Genomic DNA, 7,173 nt, shown 5'->3' on the forward strand with positions numbered 1-7,173 from the left:
CAGAAGCCTGGAAGGAATCCTCAGCTTTTCATTTTCTGTAGAAACATAAGCAAAATCTCATTTTCCAAGTACCATATCCTTATACTTAAATTTTGAAGTCAAGGCATTTTCAAAAGATATAAGTTGAATTAATTCAGCAGCATTTATAATCAAGTGTACTTTAGCATTTGTTCCTTCCTTAGCAATCAAAAAACTGAAAAACACAATAGCATACAGTATCCAGACTCTCTTTGTATTTTCCATCTTAACGTGGCTTATTTATTTATCTATTATTCCTTTATTTCCTTCACTTTTATTTATTTTTCTCTGAGACAGGGTTTCTCTTTGGAAACCTGCCTGCCTCTGCCTCTGGAGCAATTCCTACCGGCGTGCGCCACCACAGCCAACTTTTGTATTTATTTACCACTTTGTCGTTTCATTTTCTCCCTCAATCTCACATATATTTTTAAACACACTGTAAACCTTTAGAGGTTTTTCTTTAACCAAGTGTGACTTTACTGTAAATCTTTATGTTTTTCTGGCCACGTGTCTTATTTGTAAAACCGCGGCTGTTTTAAACTGCCAGTTATTTTTTTCCGTCAAGATGGCGGGCATAAGCGTGACTCCAGCTTACCGCCTCAGTCCATGCTGACATCTAGCAAAAGCTGCCACTTCCAGCTGTACGTACAACTTTTCAATCATTAGCAGAGTCTCTTAAAACAACCTTGCTGTTTCTTTTTTTTCTTTTTATGCCGAGTCAGGAAGACTCCCGTAAGCGAGCCGTGTGAATCTCGGCTTGTCACTAGCAAAACAGAGCACACCTGAGAAAAATGCTGCTACCAAAAATCTGTGCTTCTCGCCGTTCTTCTGTTTCTAAAATTCCTTAAAACTTTTGTGATTTTATGTGGAAATTCATCATCCCACTCCTGATCACCATTATGTTAAGAGAAGCTTTTTCTTTGAGAGGAGCCTTCCTGCCCGCCATGGTTCTAGATCCGCATCAGTCCCAAATAAACACACAGGAGGCTATATTAATTATGAAACTGATGGCCTTGCTTGTTTCTTACTGGCTAGCTCTGACTTAAGTAATTACCCCATAATTGTTAATCTAAGTATGTCTCTTACCGGAGAAGTTTCCGGGCTCCTACCCAGCGTTACATGTCGACTCTCCTCTGTTTCTCCTTCCCAGAGTCCTCCTGGACTCTTAGCCCCACCTATCTAGATTCCTATTGGCCAGACAGTGCTTTATTAGCATAAGACTTGCCCAACACATCTACATTTCTATTACAGTTTTTAGGGAAGCACTATTATAAAGCTCACATAACAAAATCTTTAAATAACATCCTCAGGGTCTGGCTGGGATTGAGCCTAATATATATCCATTGTCCTAGGCCACTGTTTGAGGGTTACTTTGATGTTCAATAACAGAACATACTGTACATTTTCAACTATGTACACTTTAACCCAGTCCTTTGGATTGCAATGGGAGGAAGAGGCCTGGGAGATAGTAAGTTCCAGGACAGCCTGAACTAGACTGGGGATTTGTCCTCTCAAAAAGAGGGGGGTTAGAGGTAATAAAATAGCCATTCTCCTTAAAAATCTACTTTGAAGGGAAAATATGTTACCTCTACATACTCTGTCAGGCTAAAATAATTTGCAGGTACCTGAAAAATCTTACTTAATTAAGAGAAACCCATGGGTTAGTTGACACTAGTATCATCTGGTAATCATAAAAATTTAGGTATTGTCCACTCTACTAAATCTATTTAACCAAGACAGGTGGCAAGGTGCCGACTATATTGTGAAAATAAATTTGTCTCAAACATTTTAACTACTATTTTGTTCTGCTATACTTAAATTTTGTTTTGTGGTCAAACCAGGGAAAAGCTTAAGACCTTCATGTGTGATTAATATCAATCAATATAAAGCCTATGATCTATCATAACAACTAAGAAGTCTGAGTGATTTAAAAATAAGCCTTAAAACGGCAAAAAATGGCTTAAAGTATATTAAACTATTAATATAACTGCCTTTTCTGCCACCCACATGACCACCCCAGCCATAATGAAATACTCTTGTGTCATATGAGACGGAATGCTATGCAGTATAAGGAATATATTCCTAAAACCTTCAGGTAAACATCATGTCTAGTTTCTATAGGTATCTGAGAGACTGGCAAGGTAAAATCAATCTACTCAAATTAGCTTCCTGGTAATATTACCTAAATAGAAACCTTGCATGACATCAAGGCAAATGTTGAGTGTGTTTGGAACGCACAGAAACGAAATGAGCAAGATCTTGTGTTAAAAAATCTTTTCAGACCTGCTTAAACAAGGTCTGAAAAAGGTCTATTAAGTAAATTTATAGTTAGAAGGATTATCTTTCTGGAACTTCCTCTTGAGAAATCAAACTTTTAAATATAATAACACTATGTAAAGATGTTCATATTCAAAAAAGATATAAAGGTCTCTTTGATTTTTAATAACTGAAATATTTACATAGTGAAGCCATGTCAAGGTTCAACATTAAGAACATTGTTTTGGATGTCCTTAAGATTTTTAAAAAGAGAAAAGAAAAAAGAAAAAAGGGGGGAAAATCCGGCCTCAATAACTCAAGCTCACAGTTACAGTATTCTCATAAGCCAGTCTTTACCTTTTAATAAGCAAACATGGCAACAGTTGTACCTTATTTGTTATAAGAAATATTTAGAACTTGATACTTTTAAATAAATTTTGTCCCCTGGAGATCTTCTGAATTACTAATAAAGTCCAAGGATTTCTTTACACATGTCATGGATATATTTAAACTTTGATGACCAGTGATAAAAATTTGTAGACAGGAAATTCCCATAAATGATGTATCTTTGGGAGAAAGATGTAAACAGTTAACTACCATGGTGCATTACTATTATGTTTTGTCAAAATCTTTTGACACTTACCTTATTTATTGTTTCTAGGACAGAACCCAGTCCCTCTACAGTATAAATTTAATATTAGGTGGAATCCTGGAAAACAACTGGGGAATCATTTCAATATTTATAGGAACGAATCAGCAGTACAAGATTACATGAGATAGACTGTGTACAGTAGCTGCAGCTTATAAAACACACCAGTAATTTGTACCTAGTAAGTATAAAGAGAACCAGGTATTTGGGGGAATTTACAACCAAGTGCTTACACAGGGCAGCAACAAATTAGATGAAAAAGGAATTCACATTTTCTACATTAACAAATTACAGATCTCACAAATGTCTTTGAAAACAGAGCAAATTCAAAGTTCTCTTAAATGTGTGAAAGAAGAAACCTGAAATGTAACTCTGACTCTAAAAACAGTTTTACTTCACAAGACCAATTTTATTGGCTTCTGTTTCATGTATCAATAATCTCCACATTTTGACTATAAAAACTTCTGCTTCTTCATCCAGTACCTAGAAGAAAAGACAGGACATATAAAGATAATTATTAGTATGCCAAATCAAGAGCAAAACACAAGAAAATTCTTACCCAAAAAATCAGCATAATGATTTAAACAAAAATTGTCCAGTATGAAAAAGATTTTAAACAGAACCAAAAGAAAGATTATGATTCAACCAACTACTGTGACTCTTAAATAATAATTCCATTGTACTTTTGTTTACTGGTTGTATCTTCAGATACACAGGCCAGACTGACCCTAAACTTCAAAGAAAACAAGGACAACCTTGAGATCCTTCTCCAAGTGTTGAGATTACAGGCATATACCACCACTCCAACACAGGCTCCAAAAATACTGTGTGGATACAACTTTTTATATAGAAGTTAATTTTATAGATATTACATATATATGTTTGGGGCCAAACTACTTCATAAGCAAACAGAATCTTGCAATAAGGAACAATCTATGGCTGGACTTTGGTGGTGCACGCCTTAAATCCCAGCACTCAGGAGGCAAAGATGGGGATCTCTGTGAGTTCCAGGCTAGCCTCCAAACAATATAGAGTAACCCTGTCTCAAAATACCAGAAAAAGTGAAAAACTTAAATATGTAATGTATATTTATGTATATATGCTCATAGTCATTTTACTTATCCCAAACCAGATGTAACGTCTTACCTAACATTTAACAACTGCTTATTTTGTGACACTAAACACCAATGCCACAGGATACAAAAATAGTAACATTATCTTTTCTCCTGGTAAATGAATACACCAGGTTATTTTTTATATCTACCTAGGATTTAATTACTACATAATATTCCTAATACTACCTCTGCCTTTAGACTATACACATAAGGCTCTGGTACTCAAGGGTGCTGTTAAGAGTAATGGAAGACCTTACTTCCTCGAAGACATTATCTATGAAAGAAACTCCAGAATATATATTACTGCTTGACTGGAAAGCAACATCTTATATGTTTTCTTTTCTAAACGGCCTCTAAGAATTTTGAGAACCAAACCCTTACTGTGACCCCATCTCCACACATCACCCTGCACCCTCAAACATCTTGAGGTCTCTTTCTTGTTCCATGTCTAGAGACCCATCTCCAGAGACTCCTGCATAAATGTTTTAGTGTCTATCTTGGAGCATAATGCAAGATTGGTGAATCTTTTCTTACTGTGGAAAAGAGTGAGGAAATGCACCCTTGAGCCATGGAATCTGGCATTCTTGGTGCATTACTGCTATCAAGCAGAATGGTTTTGTGGATGCCAAATTATGTTTCCGTGCTTACTGGGACATGGCTTCAGGCTGCCTAGAGAGAGACATCCACTCCTTACTTCAACAGGAGAAAAGCTGGACTCCTACAGTCTCCTTAGACAAGGAGAGGGCTCAAAGAAAGCATGGCCCAGAGGATCCCTGGAGCTCCACAGGATTGGCTTGCTGGGCACAGGAAACTCACACTTCTCTTCCTGTTGCAGTCATGTTTGGCAGGATCTGGTGTACACTGCAGGGGATTTTGCATATTGGGAGGCATATGGCCCGATGTGCAGACTTTTCCTCTCTCCCTACAATCTCTTGGTGCATAAGGCCAACACTGAACTCTCTACCTTCTTGTAAAGGCTCTCCAACAGCAACAACAGCCCACTACTGAAGTGACACACACTGTCCAACATCTCTGGCCTGTGTTCAGTGTCTCATCTCAGGTCAGGTAGCCATTGTAGATAAATAACTGTCAAACATTTATCTCCTTCCCTGTTGTCCTTTCCCATCCTCATCAGCCAGGCATACACTCTGGCATTGCTATGCTTTCTTCTAGACATTGCTTTCTCCTTGATTGGTTCTGAAGTTTAAGTTTAGTGACTGGGACCTATTACAAAAGGTTTCTGCTCCAGATCCACATTTTCAGAACCCTACAAGCAGTCTGGGTGATACCACCCTCCTGATCACATGCAAACTGGCTGTTTGTACCTAGTGGATATGGGACTCAAGACAGTCTGTTGTCTCTGGGTGAATCTCAGTAGAAGCAGCAGCCAGAGCATTATGTGGACTGAATGTTGTCCAAAAGAGCCCAGTCAGGCCCGTAGTTACCATCCAGTGTAGGCCAGGTTTCAATCACCCTACCTACCTCACTTAACAACCTTCCTCTATGAGATGGGGATATACATGCTCATGGCATACGCCTGCCTTCTCCTACCTAGTTCACCCAATAACACTCACCATTGAGAACTTCACCATGAAAAGCTACACCATATCTCACAGAAAATCTATATAAACCCTATCTTCTATTTAATACTAAGCTCTTTTTTGCTTTTGAACAAGTAAAACCATATTCCTGATTTGAGGCTTCCCAATAAATTTTTAGACTTTTGTCATGAGGTGTAACATTGTGGTTTTACTTGACTCCCAAATGCCAGATACCTTTCCATCTGAGTGGTAATACTTATGGAAACCTGGTAGAAGGATAGAAAATGGAAAATTCACTATTGTCAGGATAACTCTAAGGCCTTTAATTCCTTTTTTCAGAGTTTTAATTCTCAGTGAAGAGAACAATGACACAGAAATTATTGTAAACATTTGTCCACAGGGATAGAGAGATGGCTCAGATATTAAGAGCACTGACTGTTCTTCAAGAGGTCCTGAGTTCAATTCCCAGTAACCACATTCTTAGTAAGCATGAGGTTCATTGTTCCACCAAAATGAGTGGGTGTGATACACATGACTTTAATCCCAATCTGAATGCCAAGGCAGGAAGTTGTAAATTCAAGGCCAGCCTGAACTTCAAAGCAGAATGCTTCATCCTTTCAAAGACAGGATGGCTCTATTCATAACTTCACAGTAATGTATCAATATGGAGATTGTAGGTAGGGATCAGATGAGTCACTTTTGAAAACAATGAAGACAAATTCCTGAATCTAAACAGTTTTTCAAAAATGACTCTCCAGGTGGAGAGATGGCTCAGAGGTTAAGAGCACTGACTGCTCTTCCAGGTATTCGGAGCTGAATTCCTAGCAATCACATGGTAGCTCACAATCCAATCTGGTGCCCTCTTCTGGTATGTAGACAGAACACTGTATATATAATAAATAAATAAATCTTTAAAAAATGATACTCCAGGGCTGGAGATGTGAAACAGTGGATAAGAGCACTGAGTTCAACTCCCAGCTAGCATCCATAATTAAATCTAGTGCCCTCTTCTGGCAAACATACAGGCAGAACACTGTATATGTAATAAATCATGGGGAAAAATCCTCCATCATGAAACTCCCCTCTAAAGACACATAAGACACCTGCATCCTCATATTCATAAACAGCCCATCAGTTTATACTTGCTTACCTATAGTACTTTGGATCATCTATATCATCATCATAATTTTCTAGGAATTCTTTTAGTCATTTAGCCTCTTTAGCCTTTGCAAAAATGAAGGACAAAGTGATGACATCAAGGGTCAGGAACACTGATTTAGGAGATCTCGAACTGGCTTGGGCAGGCTCCCATGGTCTCAGGTCCAGTTTTTCTCTGCTCCATGCATCTCACCAAATGTTGTGACAGCTAATGAAGCTTTATTCTTTTCCTGCAAGAAAACACAAACATGCCCTTGACCACAAATTAGGGTCTTCTCCACCGTCTAGTGTATGGATGTCTCCATTTGACCTGAGTAATAGTTGCTCAAGTTCTAATATGCCAGAATCTGTCTGAAGCAGATTGCTCACTGGCATTTGCATTTTAAAAATTTTTAACTGGGCTATGTACCAGCCCCACACTCACCATGTGCTTGCC

The 7,173-nt window shown here is 38.1% G+C and overlaps 1 pseudogene; it reads right to left on the bottom strand.

Moving 5' to 3' along the window:
* LOC121137928 overlaps positions 1-7,173 on the bottom strand; it is a 119,767-nt pseudogene that overhangs the window by 43,106 nt on the left and 69,488 nt on the right.

The sequence above is a fragment of the Mesocricetus auratus genome, unplaced genomic scaffold (genome assembly GCF_017639785.1).
Source record: "Mesocricetus auratus isolate SY011 unplaced genomic scaffold, BCM_Maur_2.0 Super-Scaffold_100734, whole genome shotgun sequence".
In the NCBI taxonomy this organism is placed as follows: Eukaryota; Metazoa; Chordata; class Mammalia; order Rodentia; family Cricetidae; genus Mesocricetus; species Mesocricetus auratus.